This window comes from Taeniopygia guttata, chromosome 1, assembly GCF_048771995.1.
Source record: "Taeniopygia guttata chromosome 1, bTaeGut7.mat, whole genome shotgun sequence".
NCBI classification, from domain to species: domain Eukaryota; kingdom Metazoa; phylum Chordata; class Aves; order Passeriformes; family Estrildidae; genus Taeniopygia; species Taeniopygia guttata.
In genome coordinates, this window is record NC_133024.1 from 59,001,185 (window position 1) to 59,023,977 (window position 22,793).

At 40.5% G+C, this 22,793-nt stretch overlaps 1 protein-coding gene across 16 annotated transcripts in view; it reads right to left on the reverse strand.

Moving 5' to 3' along the window:
- The window catches only part of ENOX1 (ecto-NOX disulfide-thiol exchanger 1), a 358,280-nt gene extending 338,162 nt beyond the window's left edge, over window positions 1–20,118 (reverse strand). For 4 of the 16 annotated variants that reach the window (XM_041716003.2, XM_072928803.1, XM_030272169.4 and 1 more), the window contains exon 1: window positions 19,702–20,113. The gene's annotated coding sequence lies outside the window, so the exon portion shown is untranslated. The other 12 variants (XM_030272186.4, XM_030272208.4, XM_030272193.4 and 9 more) reach the window with 7 other exon arrangements.
- Between the last annotated feature and the right edge of the window lie 2,675 nt (window positions 20,119–22,793).

A 22,793-nucleotide genomic window follows, 5' to 3' on the forward strand; every position in this document is an offset into this window, starting at 1 on the left:
GCAAAACTAAACAGTTTTGCTATTCCCAGAAAACTTTCCTTACAGGGAAAATGCTATCTATTCTAGAACCTGGGACTGTATTCTAACTAAAATACAAAAAAAAAGGCAGAAAGAAATGTTATCACACAAAATTAAGTACTACCTATCTTGAAAACTGTAAATCTGTTCTGGTTAGATGTGTAGAACGAACATTTTAGAACCTTTTATTTGAGAACATTTGGTGTAACCTGACTGGCTGACAGTTCTCAAAGATCAACCATTTCTGCAACCACAGCCGACTCATGCTGTGCCAGAAGTACATGTTTGGCTTAAAGCAGCTTCACAGCTATTCTGAATTTGATCCTTCTTTGCAAAGAACAGTCTGATTGGCTGGAATCAGATTCTGGTTCATCTACAGCAGAGAAGATCTTGCTATAATTCTTCTCATTATCCCAGATCTTGACCTAGTTTTTCTTGTTTCAAAACAGAACCAAAGCATGCCTAATGCTCTCTGAAATATAAATTCTCATCAGTTGATCTATTTCAGGTCCCCTTACACTTCCCTTGGTTCGGGCTCTAGCTTAGGCAGCTTAAGTATATCATGTAGCATTTTGTGCATGAATACTAACGTTTGTTAGGGGCACCAACACAAGATTACAGATAGATTTATAAAGGAATATGGAACTATTTCAGATACAGCAAAAGGCTTGATGGCATCCACTGTCCAGAAAAAAAAGTTGCAGTCAAAATTGTTGCTTTGCCAGAAGATTACGGATGAAACTGAAGTTTGTGCCCGAAGTACAGGGGGAGGTGCTTGCATGTGCACAAACAAACCCTGCCTTTTCTTTTCCTCTAGATGAGCCCCCATTGCTGAGAAGTGCCTGAGCCGCACTTTTAAGGGTAATCCCTAATAATGTCAGTATTGGTAAAGCAATACACATGCCTTTGCACAGAAAGGCCAGAGACCAAGCAATAAGCTTTCATAATTTCTCTTTTCAATTATAAATAGAGGTAGATATGATGCTGAATATATGTTTCAGAAAGCTTGAATATGATGTTATTTCAGAACAGTATGGGATATCAAACAATTCCTTTTCCACCTCAGATTACCAATATTCAATTTACACATAAATGGCCTGATTCATTTTTTAAAGCTTTATTAATTTTTTTTAATTCATTGAGTGTTTTTTTTTATTTTTTATCTTAACTGTTTCATCTTAGTGTTCTGTTTATGCTACAATACAGTGGAGGTCTACTGGCCTTGAAGGAATGAATGGTGCAAAGATTATCTCTCTGAGCAATCCCTGTCAGGGGACTGAAGAAAAGGAGGGTCAATTATACCAAGGAAAAGTGGAAAGGGGACTTTAGAATTGACTGAACACACAGCTGGAAACAAAAGACATAGGGGAAAATCCACACTACTGCATTGATTAATTTTCTTTTTTGACTTCTTATGCAGTAATATAGCAGCAACCACACCCAACACATACCATGAGATAAGGACTTATTCAAATCATTTCTGATTGGGGGAAACAAGATAAATGTTCCTTCTGAGCCAAGTCAAGTTAGACTTTTTTTTTTCTTCTTTCTTTCTTTTTCAAAAGGAACACACTGAAAAGCCTTTCTGGTCACACTGCATAACAATCAGGCTTTCACTAGCAATGCTCATACAGTACCTCCAGAGTTGGTGAATTCATAGCTTGCTTTGATATGGGCATCTCCTGTGTGCATGTACCTGTGTGACACTACAGACACTGCACACTTCAGGATCCTGTCACCATAGACCCAAACCAAAACTCACATGTGCTTTCAAATTTGAACTGTCTCTTCTTCGCTATGGCAGTGATGACACACTGGAACAGGCTGGCCACAGAAATTGTGGGTGTTCCATCCCTGGAAGTGTTTAAGACCAGGCTGGATGGGGCTCTGAGTAATCTGGTCTAGTAAGTGGCACCCAGGAGGATTGGAACTGGATGATCTTTATAGTCCCTTCCAACCTAAACCATTCTATGATTCCATGATTTTCAGGACCAGTTGGTTTTATGTGCAATAACACTTTGAAAATTTGTTTTATCCAGTTAAATTTTTAGAGTTGAGGGCCTTATATTAATCTTACAGAGATGTACAAATCATATTCTATTACCTTCTGATAGGCAAAGCAAAAAATGCCCAGCCATCTCCCCCAAGAAGATGCATTTATCAATTTCTAAAAATACATAGGTGAAATATGGGAATTGATAGGTAGATAGGTAGAAAGCAAGTTTCCATGCCAAAACTACAATTTCTACTGGGCAAAGCAAAGCAAGAAAATGCTTGTATAAATCTTCCTACAATGCTCATCACTCTGCTTCATTTACATGCATCCTGATCTTAGCATTATTGAGATTTAGAATTAATGACCCACTGAGATTTATGGGGCCAATTACACTTCTCAGCATTACGACTTTGGGGGCCTACACAGCCTTGAACAGACATTAAAAGGTCACTCAGAAAACACTCACTAAGTCCAACAGACATCAGATGAGGCCCTTTGCCTAATTAAAAAAGAAAAAAGCAGTCTAAATAGGAGATGCTTTGATAAAATCCCACATTAACCAGTATTTTTGTAAAATTCACTGTGCTTTTTTTTTTTTTTTTTTTGAGGGAACTGCTTAAAAGCATTTGCTAGTTGAGTCTAGTTGGGTTTTTTTATCCCCATCTCTTCCAAAAACATAGAAATACAACTGGACCTAGCACTGATCATTATGAAGCAGGAAATGACAGAATAGTTAATGTATATTAATGCAAGTGTGACAGATCTGACTATTGAGTGATGCCTAGAGGGATGGCTCAGTGTTCATGGAACTGTGAGGAACTTGGCAATGTTCCCTAGGAAGCAAAAAGTCCTTATATTAATACTGCCCAGTTGCAGCAACGGAGGCAACTGAAGCCATCTTTGCTTGCAGACATAACTGTGCACAGATTGCTCAACTTAGGCAATTCCATATGTTGTGGTGTTTCTTTTCCCCTCTTTCACAGGGGAAAAGTTGCTTTCTTCAAGCAACTCACAGTGCTGAGTGATGCAAGTCACCAACCAGTTACCATGTGTGTTGCACAAGAGAGGAAAGTTTTGAAATTAAGGAAAAGCATAGCATCTTTGTAACAAACAGACTGATAGATTAACAGATATCAAAGAAATTCAGAATGTTTCTTGACTTAAGCATTTTTAATGAAAGGAGGAAAATAAGTAAGTAAAGAGCTAGTTATGCTTCTGCCTGGCATGAATGAAATCATTCAAGTACGCATAATTTATAACAGAAACACCAACAATCACCTTTAACTACAGCACCACTGCCAAATGGCACCATAATTAGGCTAGAAATGCTGTTCTTTGAGTAACGAATAGGATGTACTCGGCCTTGTTTTCTATATAGGATCATGCCATCCAAGCACACCAGCAGCATTTATTGAGAAATTCCCTGAAAGATAACAACAGATTGTAAAAGAGGTTCATGTAAATTTAGTTAAGAACAACTTCAGACATTATTTTCAATTACTGAGATAAAATCATGGTTTCTCTCTGAAAGAAGGGAAGTGGTTTTTTTCCTACACACTATACAGAGTCTATGAAAGCTTTAAGAATAGTCTATTTTCACAAACAGTACCAGCTGCCTACTAATATTCCTTAACTCTGGTTTTTCCTCCCTCAAGTCATTTTTCCTATTATTTTCAACATTTTGTTTGATTGATTAATAAAAAGCAGCTTTCCTGCTCTAGATAACAGGTCACAGAATTCCCTTTACATCAAATATGTTTACCTGCTCTCAAGAATGTTAACTGATAGTTTTATTTTCTTTCACCAAATCTGCAGGACTCTGGCCAAGCACTGACTTTTTCTGCTTCAAACTCCTCAGTGATTTCAGAGAGCATGAGGATGACAGCAGGACATGTGCATAAAATTCCAGTCCTTCGAAGTTTGCACAAGGATCTGGAGTTAATTAACCAGAAAGTCTCTGTTAGCATGCATTAAAAAGAAGAAAAAAAGACCTTACCAGTTAATCTTGAAGATCTGGGAAAAAAATTCGCTATCAAACAGGTTAGCATCCTTATTTAATAAGCTACACATGTATCCCCATCTGATGCAAGGGAATACATCTACACTGTCTACTTTAGGCATGTAACTCTGCTATGACTGAGCCCTGTAATTGCAGGGTTCTGCACTACATGTACTGGATAAGCTGCTAATTCTTGCAGTTATGTTACATGCCCAGAGTGAGTTTGTGTGCTCCCTCCACACATTTCAGCACAGCACTACCCTTCATGCTGTACACACAAATGGAGCCCCTCTGCTATTTCAGCCTTGCTGCCTCATTTCACTACGTGCACCTCCCTGAGTACGAAGAAATAAATCTACATATGCATTATGCCTCTTTGGGCAACAGAAGACCTCAGCAGTTCATGAGCAGAACGCACACAGAAATAAATAAAGAAATTATATTCATTTTCTTTGGCACAGAAACCTGGAGACATGTCATGGAGATTTATTAGCCTTCTTAAGATAGCTACTCAAGATACTGATGGAGTTGACAGAACAATCTTGTCACTCTCCCGTCAGACCACTGGCAGATTCGTGCACAGCAGAACTGCAGCTCTAGAGCAGTCTAGCCCTTCTAATACATCCCATTCCTCTCCCAAGGTAGACTTTATTAGTCTAGGGAATAAAATAATCTATAGTCCAAACAGCAGAGGGAAAACAGGAAAGCATATATGGCAGAACATTTAAGGACTTACTAGACTGAGGAGAAAAGCTTATCTTTGTTGAGAATGTACAGTCATTTGTATCCCTTTAAAGACAAACCCAGAGGTTTCCCCATCATAAATGCTCACAAAATGACTGGGTGATCACCTGGTGTCTCACTGTACATCAAGCTAATTTTCCAGCAAGATTTGTTCACTTAGATTGCCCAAATGAAAGTCTCACTTAAAATAAAAATAAAAACAACTGTTACAAGTAACTCCCTAATCTGCCATCCCTTCAATAGGACTGAAGTGCTCTTCACAGACATAGTACACAAGCATCTTGAATTAGCAGGGAACTATTTTTAAATACATGAAGGATAAGATACAGAATTAGCTTCATGGGGAATGAGAACCTCCGAGATTATTTACTTTCCCTTAATTATTTCAACTCACCCCTCATTGAGCTTTCCAATAGTACTACCTATTTCACACTAAAATTTTGATACTTAAGATATGTGAGAATGTTTCTTGAACATTTAAGATTATAGACCTTAGCAATACATAACCACCTTTCTCAAATTTACTTACCCACTTAAAAAATAATTAAATATACTGTATGGCACAAATTTCCCTTTCTTTAGAACAACTGCTTCAGATTAAGGATCCCTATACAAAAGCAAAGCTTTCTTTGTGCTGAAACATGAACATTCTGACAAACTGTACAAAACTATTGCACTTAAAGAGGCATGGGTAGTGTCTTATACTACTGATCTTATATAATGCAAGGAGCAAAAGGCAGATTACTATTGGAAAATTACTTTTGAGAACAAGGTGACTAGAAAGCCTACCCAACCCCTGAACTCAAGAGAGAAACTTGAGTTTCTAAGCCTTTGAATAAAAAGAAATTTAGCATGGCCATGCAGCACTGCTGGGCTACATCCACTACCCATCTTTGCTCCATGTGACATGGGCACATTTCTATCACTTACACAGGATACAAAAAAGGAAATTTAGAGTAATCTACAATTCTATCCCTGTAGAAACAAATTTATTAGACTCTTCAGGACAGAGCCTTAAAATATAAAATAGTGGGAAAGGCAAGTAAAAAGGGTGAAGAGAGCAAATAAAAGGAAATCAATAAAGACAGAAAAAATACATCTGAAATATAAAAGAAATACAGGTTGTAGTAAAAAGACATGGGACAGACAGACATAAAGAAAAGGAGAAAGGAAGATTATAAAAATGGGAGATGACAAGAAGTGATAGAGAAAAAAGCATACAGAAGGGACCACTTAAAATTTCAAGAAAACCCAAAATCAACCACCTGAAAAAAAACTCAATACAAACAACAAACCAAACGAACCCCAACAAACAACTACAGCTCTACATTCCTTCCCAAAAATTCCTCTAGAAACCAGAGCTGGAACAAAAGTAAGTGAAATTAATTTCACTGGCTAATTAAGTTTCTTTTGATTTCATTTTAGAGTTCAGCCCTGTCTCCATCAAGCTGTGGAATTTTTTTGCCAGAACCTCTCAGCTCCTGTGGAATTGAGGATGAGCTGAAGCAATGCCCGAATGATTTTCTGCACTGAGACACCTGAGATACTGCATACCATAGCATCAGCTCTGGATTTGTAAGGATGACTAGTCTTTACCAGGTAACAGAATTAAGATGCAGAAAACCTTCTTAATGTACCCATCAAGGTGCTACACATTACTGCCACCATGTATATGAAAGAATGACACTGAGTTAGCAAGCAACTTATTATGCTATAAAGTGCTAATAATTCCTCTGTCAAAAACTTACTTGTCACTAAAAAAAAAAAAAAAAAAAATTAAAAATTATGGACTGGCAGAGAAATCAGCAAAGGTATCACCATGAAGTGGATTTTTGAAGGCTTTCTAGGAGAGATGGTAAGAAGCTTTGGGTTCCACTTCCCACCAGTGGGAATATTGCACTGTTACAAAAAAACAACTACTGGAATGGAGAGAAAAAAACAGCAGAGACCCTCAAAAGAATTTATCAAATCACTTATCAGAATATAATGAATATTAACAAAAGACAGTACTAATGCTCTTGAGAACTGAGTATTCCTGGGGTTTGGATATCTTCTTCTAGGCTGTTAAGATTGCTAGGGAATTTCACAGTTAATGGTGTATTTCCATATGAATGTTTCAAGAAGGGGGGAAGGGTTTGCAAAACTGAATCTTAAGCACAGAGTTTTCTGCATGCTTCGTAGAGAAGAATCTGATGTTCTTGTAAAGCCAAAATAAGAAGCTTTCATATTTAATAACAGATTATCAAAGATTTTTAGTAGAAAAACATACACAGAAAATCCTTTATGAGGCACTGTGACAAAGAACTTGTTTCTCTTACTATGGTTAGTAACAGTGCACCAGACATGCCATTACACACATGCTAAGTTCATAGAGTAGTATGCAAACAAGAGCAGCTTTGTTTTGCTTAAATAGATAAAAGCAACAAGTTTATTTAGTTTTAAACAGATTTTACGTCCATTTTTCATAAACCATTTAGAAAGCATATTGCTGTGGGCTTCCCAGTGATAAATACACTGAGGCATCAGCAAGTGACAACATACGTCGTACTCTTTGACATGGATAAAAAAATTCAATTCAGCTTTTCTTTTTTCTATCTGGAAAGAGAAACATCTGGGAAAAATACTTTTTAGCCCTGTGTCCTGAGAATGGGTCTTAAATGATGCTCTGTCTGCAACTTCATCTGTTTCTCCTTCCTTTTCTTTGCTAACTTTGGGTGACATTGGCTAAGAGTGGCCAAAATTGACAGAGGTCCCTTCATTTTAATGAAAGTAAGTGGATGATTAAAGGACAAAAATAACAAACATCCCATGGGTAAAATGGCAGGCACTCAACCTTGCATCAGAAAGTCCATAGAGCCATCACCACTAAAGGAGAACCTGCAGAAAACACGGCGAGGTTGTCTCCATGCTCACGCCATCACTATTTATTTGGTTATTTTCCCCATTCTTTAGTATTCAACACATCCCAACTCAAGCAACTCTTACTTATGCAAGCATTCAATAAATACAGACACACTTCATTGGCAACTGCTGTGACAGTTGATCTTCACCCCACGGTATTATCTTAATAAACTGTCTCTCAGCCCCAGGGTCTTTGTTCTCACATAAATGACCTACAGTTGGTCACCCTGGATTTTATACAAAGCATGATGAGCACAGGGGTTATATGAGCTAATTGCATAGTGACTGCAAAAATAGCATGCTTTCTTCTCTTCAGCAATGCGTTCTTTCTCTACTGAAAACAATCCAAGTTAATGACAGAACTATCTGGATAACTCTGTCATTAGTTAACATTACCACCACATGAGCTTGTCTGCATGGTATTTGACAAAGAAATGCAAGTTAAACAGCCTCCTCCAGAATGAAGACAATATTGGATTAATTATGTAACTTGCTACACATTTGGAAAATGAAGATGAATTTCCCTTTTATAACCTTATTAAAATCCTACAGAATAAAAACCAGATTGTAATCTGTTATTGAAGTATAATTCATAAATATCTTTTGAATTACTCAAAATTTAAATCACTGGGGATCTGAATCTGGCCCCATACATCTTAAAAGAACATTTGACTCATTACTCATGTAAACCTCCATGAACACATAATGCACAGGAACTAATTTGTTTTCTAGGAGAGTTCAATATTCTCTGCCAAAAGAATTCACATTCTGGTACTTCTAATATACTATGTTATTTTTATTGGTCTACGTGCTACTTTTAATACTAGTTATGGAGTAAACATCTGCAGAAAAGCGGAAACTAGAGTCTAATGGACCCTTAGTCTTTTCCCACATGCTTCCCAGAATTCAGACAAATTTCCTCCTCTGATTGAAGACAACAACTGGAAACACTGCAAGAAGTCCACAAAGCATTTACTATTTAAAACACAAACCGCAGACTACCAAACTAATTTTGTAAGATGATTATTCCTCCAACGTGGCCCAAAACTGAAAGTATACGACTCAAAATACACAAAAACACTGTAGCTGAGTCGTAAGTCTCTAGACAGTAAGACCTACCGTTCTTTTAGTTTCTTTTCAGGAGTGTCTTAACAACTTAGGATATGGCTACATAAGCTTCTTGAAGACAGATCAATTTTCTCTCTAGCTATGCTTGCTTCAGGATGTTTTTGCACCAACCAGGTCTGAATCTCAAGTTGTGTTAGCATGGGATCATGAATGACAAAGTGAATTTATTAAAATGTCTCAAGCCTAACTGTGCAACATGGAAAAAACACCCCACACTTACCTGGACAGGGAAGAAAATTTTCAAGCCTGAACCATCCATGTTCAACTGCCAACATCTCCTACAACTCAACTGCTATATATTCCACTGTTCTGACACAAACAAGGCTAACAGACTGATCATCTGGGTTTCAGTTTAAGTTGGGAAACACCATGCTCCTTCTGACTGTCCCACTTCCTGTTATCCCACTCACTGTAGGGCTTGGTGAGAATCAGACAAAAAAAGCTGGAAACAACCATGCAACAGAATCAGCTGCATTCTTTTCAGGCAACACGGTTTTCTTTATCAAATGCATAAAAACCCTAACTGATAAAGCCCCACAGTGTTCACACAACCCATGCTAGGATCCCTCTGCATCCTTGCCACTAGAAAAAACTTTCTAAACTTTTTATTTCTTGCAACTTATTCAGCCCATTACTTTTACTCTACTCACTGTGGGACTTCTTCCTGTTCTCTATCTTCACATTAAACATTTAATCTTGCAATTCAGTTTTTATAGCTAAAAAGAGACCTGCTCCAATATTTTTCTCAGATGTCAGTTATTTGCAAGTTAGATTAATAAAGTTTCCATCTGAACCGGAGCATCATGAGGCTGTAGCTGCTGGAAATCCTTCTGAAACCATCATTATGTGCCTTTCTAAGATTTCCACTTCCCTGAGGAGTCTCTGGGGAATTTTTATATTTATATAAAAATATAAAAGAATTATACAATGCAGTATAAAAAGGCTTTACAGAAGTAATATTCAATTTCTGTTTAAACAAAGTTGCATTATTGAGGACCACAGAGTAGAGGCAAAAGTGAAAATAAGATCTTCCTCAGATGATGTCCATGAGTAACTGAAGGAAACATAAACACTCTTTTTTGTTTCCAGCCAACTGCTAATCATACAGGCAGTTCTCTCTCACCAAGATGAGCTCAGCATCAGGAGATACCTACCTCAGAAGTTCTCATTTCAATTTGTTTCTGCCACAACTATGCTTGCTCCTCAGGCACTTACAGAATGCCTCCTTGTTGTACAGTCATCCCATGGCATCCCTTAGAGACACAGCTGGGAGCACTACATAGGTCTGCATTTTGTCTTGCACAGATGCTTCTATCCACTTTCTGAACATTTTTCATATTCACTAAACACCTAGCATTAACAGAAGTGCTGTTTCATTTAGGTTTGGGTTTTGAGTTTTGCATTGCTCTTTCCCTTCATTGGTTTACCAGTCAACTAGTGAATTTAAGTATCTTTGACAGGGCAGTACATACAGGCTTACATCTCACTCTATATTGCTCATTTTGTATTAGCATGAAAGGAGGTTTCTCACCAACTCTGAAGTCTTCATTTTCCTCGTGTTTAAAACATGAGTGGCTCTTGCTCTTTGTCCCCCGATAACAAAATTATTCCTCTACAACAAAATTACATTGAAGTGCCACTGAAACCTAGAACAGTGACTTCAGTGGTCATCACAGCTGTACTTCAATGATGCAAAGGTTATATCAAGCTTGAAGCTACCAAGGTTGAAGTTGCAGTTCAATGATGCAAGAGATATCATCTTCAGGATTATCAAATTCAACCTTCTGCTTGCAATTCAATATTCAGTTTCATCAAGTAGCCTGTCTGACAATGCAAAATCAAAAGAACCTTATTTTCTTCGTCATTTCAAGATGACCACTACTCCTTTCTGCCTAGCTACTCATGCAGCATTTATACTTGAGGTATAGAAGAATCGTTTGATTACAGTGAGTTGACTGTCTCACTTCAAACTATTCCTTTGATTCTTGGGTAAGATGAGCCTGAAAATTATTACTTTGACAGTTTGTGTTTTATTTGTAGTATATAACACCAAAGAAAATAAACTTTGTTAATGTGGAAAAAGTAGACACAGGTGTCAGACCAGCAAGCCAGCCTTATACACATTTGCCCATCAGATGTGCTGCCTACTTTCAGTTTTGAACAAATGAAGCCTGGTCTGACTGCACAGGTCTCCTTCTCTCACCTTTCCATGAAGAGTGGATTATATTAAGCAGCTACTCGGTTCTTTCATTATCAGCAAGGCTGATAATGAAGCAAGGCTTCTTTTTCCTTTTCCTCAGAGACTTCATGTAGTTATATAATCTCCCTTAATATTTTCCCAGAAACTGAAAAAGAAATGCCAATTTTCCAGCCTCCTTTACTTAAAAAAATGTTAATAGTTTCCTTCATAGGGTGAATTTACAGCTCCCTTCTCTTTCGTAAAGAAAACAATATAAACTACATATTACATCTGTTCTGTAAGATGATACAGAAGTTAAGCAAGCATATCACAAAAAATAAAACTGAACAACCCAACTAATAACAAACATACCATACCTGGTTTCACAAGCTTTTATGTAATAGTGTTAAGCTTACAGAATTGGCAAGAAACTGGGTAGCTAAGTAGATTGGCAACAGCACACTGAGGCTCTTGCTCAATCTTCACCCAGGTGAAGCTTCCTCTAGGAACTGAAATGGCATGTTCCCTCACAGGCTGTCAATGAAACAAATGGTAATGGCTCTCTGGTTCATATGAAATGGGAGATTACACTGCAGAAAATGATTCATCAGCACAAATGGTATTTCCTCTTACTCCAAAGATATGAATAAACTTGAACCAAAAAAATGGCCAAGAGTGCCTTCATTTGCTAAAATGAAATTAACCAGCAAGATGCTCGTTTTAGGCAAACTAAGGGAAAGACAATATATAGCAGATTCTAAATCAAAAGTACTTTCCAAGATCTTAAAATCATCAGCTTTCTTATGGAACAGCCTGTCACCAGTACTTGCACTTATGCTCTGCCTGAAGACAGTAAAAGCCAGACGGGCGTGCGCATGGGAGGCATGAGGATGCATGAACAGACCACCCATTTACAGCTAGTAAATCCACAGAGTGCTTGCTCCATATCTGGCAGCAGAGGACCACAGCCACACTGATGTGTCTATAGCCATACCCCCGCTGCGCTGTGATCTCAGCAGATTTCACTGCTAAGCAAAGGTCCCAGCTCTGAGAGAAACCCTAAATTAAGCAGATCACTTATTCAGAAAATGCATGAGTCATGCCAGTATCTATCAGAAGTCATCAGAAGATATTAATCCACGGACCTCTAACACCAAAATACCTCCACCACTGCAGAAGGAGAGGGAATGCTTCACTTGGTAGAAAATAGCAAGCCCTTATTCTATATACAGAGCAGCAACTGAATTAGGATATAACACAATTTCACAGAATGTCAGACCAGCAAAATATTAGGAAGCAATCCGCTGTTTTCAGATGAAACAAACTTATTTGTCATTGCTGAAATACTTCTTATAAGGGCAGAAGAACCAATGCTCATTCTAAGAACATGCTCTCATTCTGGTTATTGCAATCCACCTCCCTAAATTCACCCCACGCCTTTATCAGCTCCTTCTATTTCATTTCTTCTTTGCTTCCTTGACAAAATGCTTCCTAAAAGGAATGAATAAATCTAAACAGAATTTTTAAAAATACTAATAAATCCTCACTGTATTCTACCCCAGGCAGAACTGTTATGTCCTGAAGCATTTTTACACTGTATGTAGTGCACTGGGGTCCCTTTAAAGCCTACACAGAAACAACCTCCTGTACCAGAATAACTGTGTATTATCCACTCTGGACATGGAGAAAATGCTCCTCCACAAGTGTTGTTAAGATCCAGCATACCAAACCCCATATCTTAAATGGCAACACTACATTAAAGGTACCTGTATAAAAGCACTTTAAAGTCTCATTTAACTTAACTCTGAAAATAAAGATCTAGTAACAGAAACAAGTTGTAATTAAGATCACTGTTGATCTAGCTTCTTCCTGCAAAGGGGAGATAAAAATCTTAGATTTACACAGTACCTATCAGTCTAAACTATCCCATTCAACAAGCCTGATCTTAGACACATTACACATAAATGTTATTAACATACACAAATGAATAATTTGTGTCCCCAAAAAACTGTCCCTCTAGCAGAAGCAATGCATTGGCAATCAACTTCAGTCTTAATCCTTATGTTCTGCCTAAAAAACAAAACTTCTTCAATTTCATTCCTTAAAAATTAACCTCTTCTCAGATCTCTATCACCAGTCTATCTACCAACTCCCAGAGACAAGCACCAGCAAGGACTGAACCCGGCTTACCTCTCAGAGGAATTCTATATAAGCAAAGACACCTGGAGTGTATTGGGAGTGTACTGGCATTTAACAGACAGACCAATTTTTTTCCACATTATACTGCACACAGAAGACCTAAACCTGTCTTTCACTACTTCAAAACACTCCTTTCTTGCACTGTCAAGTACTTAAACCAAAGGTCAGTCTCACCAACCGGCTCAGCCAGATCAGCCTTCCCCTGTATGTGATACTGCTGCAGGATTACTGTTTTAATCATTAACATGCTAAGAAGGGTTATTCTGAATCACTTGTTTTTACCTTTTGGTTACCAAAATAGGCCTTGTTTAAACAGTTGGCTGTCAGGTATCCATAAAGCACAGCAGAGGGAAATCCACCTCCTCCTCTGCAATTGGCATGGCTGTTGGAAAACATTCCCTGATCATATCAGTCTGCAGAACTTTTTTTTTTTTCCTGAATCCTTGCTTCGAGTAACATGATTTGCAAAAAACCAGTGTATTAAACTTCCTTCCAGGAAAAACTGTCATTCCACAAGAAAGCTGTCATTATACCTTGATCCTGCACATTCCCTTGCTAAGTCTTCTCCCAGTTTACATGGATGATGGAGACATTAAAAGCAATGCATCCTCAGAAAAATCATCTCTATGTCTCTCCCCCTTTCTCAGTCTCTTCCAGAAAACACACCACCGGTGGCAGTGGTCATCAGGACTTGCACTGCACACTGGCTAGCCAGATCACAGGAGACAGCTATGCTGAGATCAGGGCATTGTGACGGGGGGACAGGAAGGAAGGAACAGTACCTGCTATCCATATTGCACCTGATGGCACTAAGTGTCCTCAAATGATAAAAAAATGCTGCAGAAACTGTCAAGAAAGAGGAAGCTGTCACCCCTGTGTCTTCTATACCACCTGAAATGCTCCGAAAGGATAAACAAAAAAAACCCCATAGCCATTTACTAAAAAAATCTACTGTAGCTAATCCTTATACATCCACCATCCAATCAATGGCTCAACATGATGACCCTGTTCTGAATCCTGCATTATAAAAGCACAAAACCCAACAGCCTCAGCACTGGAAACCAACGCAAGGTTGGCTAGTCTGGGATCTGACCCCCTGTAACTTTCAGCTAAAACTAGAACAGAAGCATGAAAAGGGGCTGGTTGATCTTGTACTTCACCTCCCTGAAAATGCAGGACTGCCTTCTCCAGTACACCTGCCAACAATTTGCCTACTCTAATTTTAAACTTCTGAAGAGTCGTGGGGGGCTTGCACTACACCCAGACTAATATAGGTTACAATACATTTTTCTATTACTGAATTTTGGCCCAGAATTCATTTTAAAATTTATTTCCTCCATTTCTCCATTTAGTCATAGGTATTATCTCACATAAGGCAGAGAAAAAAAATCTGCTTTGACTAAAATACATTTCAAACACAGACACATAGTTAACCCATTAGTCCATAGTTAACCCATAGTTAACATTCAGTCCCAGACTAGAGATGTCTATTTTTGACAATTTCCCTTCAAGCTAGTTCCTCCAGACCCATGAGTATTTTGTTGCTCTTCTTTGAGCCTCCATCAAATTCTCAGTACCTTCCTGTTAAGATGATATTCAGTTTTTATGTGTTCACAACAGATTCTTATAAAAAGGAAATCCCACCTCTTCACCAAAATGGTACCTTTTCCTTGACAGCTCAAGCACAAACCATACTTTTCTGTAATTAAATCCCATTCCAGACTCACTTATTAATTCTCAATCCCAGCATCACTGTCACCCACCAGTAAGTTCCTGATCTGATACCCCTTGCCCCAAGAACTTGCCTTTTCCCCCTACTTGTTCCCTTCACTCTACTATCCTGGAGGAATTGTCCTGAAGTTCTGTTTACTACAAAGCAAAGACATTCGTTTCAAAGACACTACTTTTGCCCTATTCAACAAAGCATTTAATTGCATGTCTAACTTTAACCACTTTCTTAAATCCATTTGATTTCAGCAAGTAGAGATGAGCTTAAGCACACACTAAAAAAAAAAAAGTTGAGTGTACAAGTCAACTCTGCTGAACCAAATCCTCAGTTTCTGTAATCACTTGGATGGTCTGCTTTCTGTATTTATCAAGAATTGACAGCTCAATGATTAAAGGTAAGCCTCAAGAGAATCCAAAAACTGCAGCATGCTTTTGTTCCTTTCTTAAAAGAAGAACAGGAAATAAATACCTAAGTATTTATCCCTTAGTACAGTAATCATGAAGCCTATACATTTAAACATAGAGTAAGTAACTCTATATTCTCATTACTTCAGTACCCAATTTGAAAAATAACAATAAAAGAAAGCCTTGTGAAAAATTTGGAAAGGCTCCTGTATCTCAGCAACATATGCAGCACATTCCCTGATAGCTCATTAGCAATGACCATCATTGTGCAATTAAGAGAGAGAACAAACCTGTCAATTTCTTAATTCCTGTCCCCTAAACACCTTTAAATGGAATGGACATAACTCACTGTTCTGCTTAAGATGATCTTTAGTGGGGAGAAGGGAGAAGAAGGTCTTTGGTTTGGGCCATGGGTTGGCTCCATCAGTGGCCAACCCATATTATAGCAGATGAAAGCTTTATATACACCACCACTAACAAATGCAGTTGGTGTAAAAGGAGTTTAGTGGAGAGTATTTAAAATCACTTCCAAATGACTTCCATTGTTTCTACACAGAATACTTCATGACCTCTCTCCCTTGTTTTTTGTTTGTACTTTTTGTTTTCTTTGCCTTCTCTCATTCTGCTGCCTGGCAAACACAGGCAGAGGTGAAGTAGAGACTGTAATTAGGCAACCATATCAAGCTTCATCTGTGGACTATCTAATTGTAAGGTTCACGTTTTGGGAGTAGTACCATCTGAGAAAGAAAGGGAGAAGAAAAATTGGAAAATTACTACTTCCTCTCAATCCACAAAGCCTTCCAAAATTCAATTAGCGTGTTCTAAACCAAACCATCCACACATGCTATGGCTCTAAAATGTGTGATTTCAAATATAGACAAGAAAGTAGCTGCCCATAGATATATATCAGAATTATAATACTCTCTGACCATTCCACTTCAACCCTTTTTATTCAAGTGGCATCTGCTGTAACCCTTTTGTACCTCAGTACTTGAGATGAACCAGGAAAATACCTATGGGCAATATAAATAAATTGTCTGTGACTGCACATGGGATCTCTTAAATAATGCTGTGAAGCCCCCTGTTCAGAGAATACCTTTCACATGCCCAGCGTGAATACTGTTGTTTAAAAATGCATACTTGACTAAGTTTGCTATCTTTCCCACAGTAAATTTTTCTTGGGATTTTACAGTTTCCAAGACTGGAATATTATTTTCCCTTTCACAGAATCACTGATGCAACCAATAGGAAAACTACCTCTGTTTCAATTTACTGTGTGATGTCTGTAAATGCTGCTGGATAGTGAAGACTTGTAGGTAAAACTCAGCAAACATCTCTTTGCCATTTTCTCCTATAAAAGAGAGACAAAAGCATAGAAACTTCTCTACTGCCTTGTACATACAACTACACATCCGTGCCTGCTCACCTCCTTTTCCTGCTGCAGCTCAGCATCTCCAGCAGCTTCCAGAGCATGAACACCTGCACCCGTCCCAGGTCAGATCTCCAGCTTGCACTAATGGATTTTTTCAGATAGATGGCAGTGCACAAAGTGCATCCCAGGTTGATTCAGGGTCGAGATGCCATTTCAGTGCTCAGGCACTTTAACTAAGGGAATTACTGCATTATCAAAATCACTTTTAGAAAGATGATGGCTTAGGACCCAATCCTGCTGCACGGTGATAGCGCTGATTCCTTGGAAGGGCTGAACTGGGTGCCAAGAACATAAACATGGCAATATGGCACTTAGGATTTTACTTTCTATTCCTAGGAGCCACAAAAGATTTTTCATTCAATACATTCTAATCAGCATAGTTTTAAAACACAAAGCTAAAGGATGACTAACAACACAAAATCCAGAAAGATATTGGATGTTGGATACAAGAGATGATATATCTGATTTTCAAGGGTCCGTAATAGCACAGATTTAACAAACAATCCTGCAATAAGAACAGACAACTCTAAATCATTTTTAATGGTAGAAGTTCTACTTAATTTTGTGCCCTCTTAATTCTAACAGACATTATTTTTAAGAGACCAGAGTGAAATTTTAACCATTTACTCCATTTACCCCAGCAAATCTTTCTCACAAAAGGAAAATACTAACTAAGCTGCTGTAACAAATAGGAGTTAATCTCCCAGCACAATTAGTACTTCAGTATCTACTACTTCGAGATTTCAACATATAGCTATCATGATGTGGAAGCATCCACCACCGTTTTGTTTTCTGTTTGCAGTAGGGAGTTGCTAGGAAACAAAATACTATTGTCTGATTTCATGATCTATTGCCTGGTTTGCCTGGCAATAAAGTCTTCTAAATCTATTACCGGATTATTCTGTATTTTACAGCGAGATTAAGACTAACATTAAAACACATGCAAACAGAGAAAAGCAGCAAAAAAATGCCTCAAAATCCAGGGGAAAGTATGCATATATTCCAGGCTGAAGAAGACAAGCTATACTGTGGAAAAATGAACTCAAGCAATCCGGTGATATTTATATATGCACACACTCACACGTGTATCAGCGTTCCTTGACTGTATCTATAGTTTTGCTGACTTGTCAAAGACTCTCTCACTTCCAAGGATACAAAGCGTTCTCTTACTACTGGAGAGCTACTGTACACTGTAAGTTCCGTAAATACCACATGCTGCAGAATGCCTGGTGTGGGCAAGAACACATGCCACCATAATTTTTGTTCTTGGAATTCATATCTAGGTTGTTTCAGTGCTTTAATTTCTTTACACAATCTTTTTTTTTTCTTGTACATTTGGACAGATAGAAGAGCCAGAGACAATTCCCCACTCTGCCCCTCCCTCTTCAGTTGTAACATAAATAAATAAATTATCAAATAGAGAAATAAATAAAAGCACCAGGAAAAGCAATCCAAAATTGAAAGCCACAATAGCAAATTTCAGTTATTTTTGACCGTGGCAAGTCTTTGCAAAATGAGCAAATAAAAGATTATGAAAACTAGGAAAATGTGGGTGCCTACCAATGCATTCCCACAACAAAAGAGGATACCTCAAATGCAAAAACAATCAGACTTAAAAGCTGAGAGACAGATGAAGAGAGTTCAGCACAAAGTCATAGAGAAGGTTTAAAATAAAACCTGCAGAGTAGTTATTATTCTTTTATGTATATCTACAATTTCACACCATGCACAACATGCACTATTTCAAAGTCCTTTCAACTCACTTATTAACGCCTATGTATTTTATCACTGCATTTTAAATTTGAGAAAAAAAATAAATGAGGTTCATTGCAAAAAAACATCAAAGCTTTTGAGACATTACAGTAGAACTCCCAGTGATAAGAAAAAAAGAAAGAAGTAACAACACACAACATAGAAAATACACAGTTCATTGGAAGGACCTGAAAGCTTCTTGCCTCTCCTGCTCAGAGATGGATTTATTCAATCTCCAGTTTCTGATAGTTTCCTATCAGAAACTAGAAGCCCCCGCCAAACCACATTTAGAATTAAAGGACAAGAGAGTAAAATGCAAGCGAGCTTCTTCTACCCCAAACAACAGTAAGCTACTTCTAGCAATTAGATGAAAGAGGAGGAAGATGGACATGACCCACAACCAATCCCTCTCCTCACCAGGGTCGAATACGGCTGTTCTCAGCTGCTAACCCGCTACAGTAACACTGCTAGTTACAAAACGGAGCACAGGTCTCGGTGACGCCGGGATCCCGTCACCTATAGCTCCACTGAAACCTGTTCTAAAACACTCTCTCAAGGAACGAGGAGAAACAGGAGAGGGATGGGACAGTCTCCTCCCGAGTTGCCACCAAAAGCTGCTTTGCCAACTGCAGGGGGGCTGTCGGCGACATCGCAGCCGCAGCCACACAGCTCTTAGAGGGAAGGGGGGCAGCGGGAGGGACCCGAGCTCCGGCCGCCCTGGGTGCGCTGCCCGGCCGCCCACGCGTGTGCCCCGGGGGAGGCTGCCCTGCGAGGCGGGGGCAGCGCCGGGCGCGGGAGCCCGGTTCTACCCGCGCTGCAGCAGCGACTGCAATTAAAAAAAAAAAAAAAAAAAAAAAAAAAAAAAAAGAGAAATAAATAAATAAATAGCCCGGTAGCGGGAATGAGAAAATAAAAGCCCAGCCTAAACAGGCAGACCCCAAACAACAACAAACACCGGGCGCCCAGGAGAGCAAACTTTCTGACTCACCGGGAAGAGCCGGTACCAGGGGGGCGCCGGGCAGCGGCGGGGGCGGCGCGGGGCCCCGCGGGAGCGCAGCCGGAGCAGGAGCCGGGCGAGGCGAACGCCGCCGGCGGGGCTGGGGCACCGCGTCTCGCCCTGCTCCTGTCGCCCTCCCCTCCCTCCTTCCCTCCGTCCCCGTCCCTCCGCAGCGCCGGGAGCCGCCCGGGGCGGGCTGCCGCCGCGGGACCGCCGTACCTACCTACCGCTGCCGGTGCGGGGCCGCGGAGCAGCGGGAGCCGCCGCCGCCGCCCCCCTTCGGCGGCTGCCGGGCCCGGCGGCGCTGCAGCAGGCGGAGGACGCCCCGCGGCGGCGGGGAGCGCGGGGCCGGCGTGCGGAGAGGCGGCGGCTGCCGAGGCACGGGCAGCGCGGTGCTTCTGCTTGTCCGGCTGTGTGAGCGAGCGTGTGTGTGCGTGCGTGTGTATGTGTGTGTGTGCCGGGGAGGGATGCTGCAAGGGACCGAGGGAAAATTCTCCCCTCCTAGCAAAGCCGCCGACAAATGGCAAAGCAGGTGTGCAGGGTAGGCAAGGCTCCCAAAGGAGGAGGAGGAAGAGGAGGAGGAGGAAAGGGGAGAGGGGCGGTGAGAAGGGCGGGGAGCGCACAGCCGTCACGGCGTCCCGAGGACAGCGGCCCCGCCGGGGAGGTGCCGGGCGCGGCCCCCGGGGCGGGCGCTGGGGCCGCACGGTGCGGGGTGAAGCCCCGCCGCAGCCGGGGGGAGCGCAGCCCGCTCCGCCGGAGGGGCGGTGAAGCGGCGGTGGGGAGCGGGCCCCGCGGAGCCGCGGGGGCCGGGGGGGGTACGAGCTGCAGGCACTCTGAGCTGAGCATCCTGCCGCAAGTTTTCCCCGAGGCCTCTCCCACCTCAAACGCTCCTTGTGCTACGCACAGCAGCCTGTGCAGCTTGATGAGCTGCACCCCATCCGACGGGATCGGTGCTTTCTTTGGGAATCTTCCCGTGAGGAGTAGTTGCATGTCTCATCTACGAGGCTTCCAGCTACCCTTTAGCTGTCGCTTTGAACCAGCACCTTTTAGGGAACACCCTTAGCTAGAGGGTCTGGGGGTTTTTTTGCTTATTCATCTCCCGTGCAGGAGACAGCCAAGTGTGGCAAGAGCACATAAACGCACCTTTTCATCCGGGAAGCCTCGGGACAGGCGGCCGAGGACTGCCCTTCCCAGGACAAGGCATTGGGCCCAAGGGTGCTAGCAGCAAAAAGTGCTTCTCCAGAGCCCAACGCTGCTCCCAGAGAGACTTCTGAACACTTAGTCCGAGCAGAGAGTTGAGGAAGGCTTTTGCAGCTGCACCTCTGCTCCCAAGGACAGCGCTGGCTAATCTGAACTCTTCCTGCTATTTGAAAGGGAAAAACCTGCTTCTTTCCTGGCCTGAATTACCATGCAGGTCTGCTGTAAGCCGTCCTTTCCTCGGTAGAGATGGTTTTGATGTAGGGGTGGAGAAAGCCTTTGAATGCTCATTTACAATGTGTTTCCGCACAATTCTAGTTGGCGATTAGTTGGCAAGTGAAAAGTGGCTGTGGCAGAAAGGTGGAAACTACCATGAGGTATTAAATATTGCACACAGCAGCTATGATTTCTAGTGTAGGAAGAAATTCTGATATTTCTCCTGCCTATTATTTTCTACAGTACTTCTTTCACCAAAGCAGTATGACATTACATCCACAGGTGTTGGGCTAATTATGTATGCTTACCAGCCCATCAGTTTAGGTCTACCAGTGAGCACACTTATGCAACAGAAGCAATTTCCACACCACTGGGCTCATCTGATTTAAAAAATACTGGCTTGTGTTGCCTCTGTGTGTAGCTTTTTTCCCTTGGCTGGCAGGGTTAGTGTCACAGCTCTAGTTTGAGAAGTGACAACAAATAATACTGACACATATTATACCAAGCAACACAAGGACACACATGGAGGACAAAATAAGGAAATTATTGCACTGATTTAGGTAAGGAGCAGGAGCACCTCTTGATCCAGCTGTGCAGATGTGTGTTATTTATTTCCTGACTGGAAATAAAGCAAAGTAAGAAACTTTGCTTTTTCGTGGTCGCTAGCTGAATAAAGAAAAAGTTGCTGGAAGAATTTCTGTTAAATGTAGCCCTGATGACAGTAAGATATAAATATAGCTTGGGAATCCTTTTCTAAGTTATTTACAGTAAAAGACATCTTTTCAGTCTTTTAAAGCCCGGGCCCTAAGCCTGTTCACCCCTAAGCAAGCACCTTTTGAAAAGCACACAGAAATCCCATGGGGAAATTCATGCACAAGTTGTATTTCACCTGTGGTGTAAACTAGCTTGCAAAATCAAGGACTAGTGAAAAAACCTACACAAACTTCAGGGCCTGAATATATTTCTGAATTATATTTCCTTTAGCTGTGTTAAATTTGCTTCTTCATTTCTTTCTCCTAACACTGAATGCAATTATACTTAGAAACACTCACAGATAACAACAACAAAAAACTGGTTTAACCTCTTGTCAGTTGCATAAGACTTGGCTGATATAAAACAGAGGTCAAAGAAAATATTTCTGCCAGTATTGGTCTTGTTTAGTATAATTGAATGAAGCATGAACACACTTATTAAGATTATTTCATTATTGCAGTTTAGGGTTGTCCCCTCCTTCTCTGCCACAGAACCTCCTGGACAAGTCCAAGCACACAAAAATGGATGCACAAATCTGCAGAAGAAGGTACTACTGTCTTTACTGTATTTCACTAACATGTTCAGCATTTATTTTTTATTTGCAGGTTGGTACAGAGATGAGTTCCAATCAAGACTTCACTTCGTTATGTTCTGAATAGCTCTTGGGAAGTTGCTGGCTTGACCCTGGAGACTTTACAATCTAATTTTTTAATAACTGAAGGATTTTTTTTTTTCCATTTAAAAAAGGACTCATTTTAGCTGTCGCATAAGCATGCATTATATCCCAAGACTTCAATCGGAGCTGCAGAGACATATCTGAGAGCACAATTAGACCCTCTGGACCTTTTAAAGCTTCAAAAATAGTCATGTGTAATTCCTTCTTCTGTGGATCCTGCAAGCTTTAAGAGAATTTTTGAAAGCTGTAAATTCCTATTTATCCACTAAGAGGCTCACGGGCAATCTTCCCCTAATGGAAATAGAACTGTAAAGCTGAAACATTAATATACACAATATGATACATTAGGCAGGGAGACTTGTCGGAGCCAGAGCCAACAAGAGGGCGCAGCGGCTGTGCTGCAATGAAGCCACAGCCAAGCAGCTTCACTCCACTTTCTTTGCTTTCTGAATGTGGGGTTCACTACATGACTT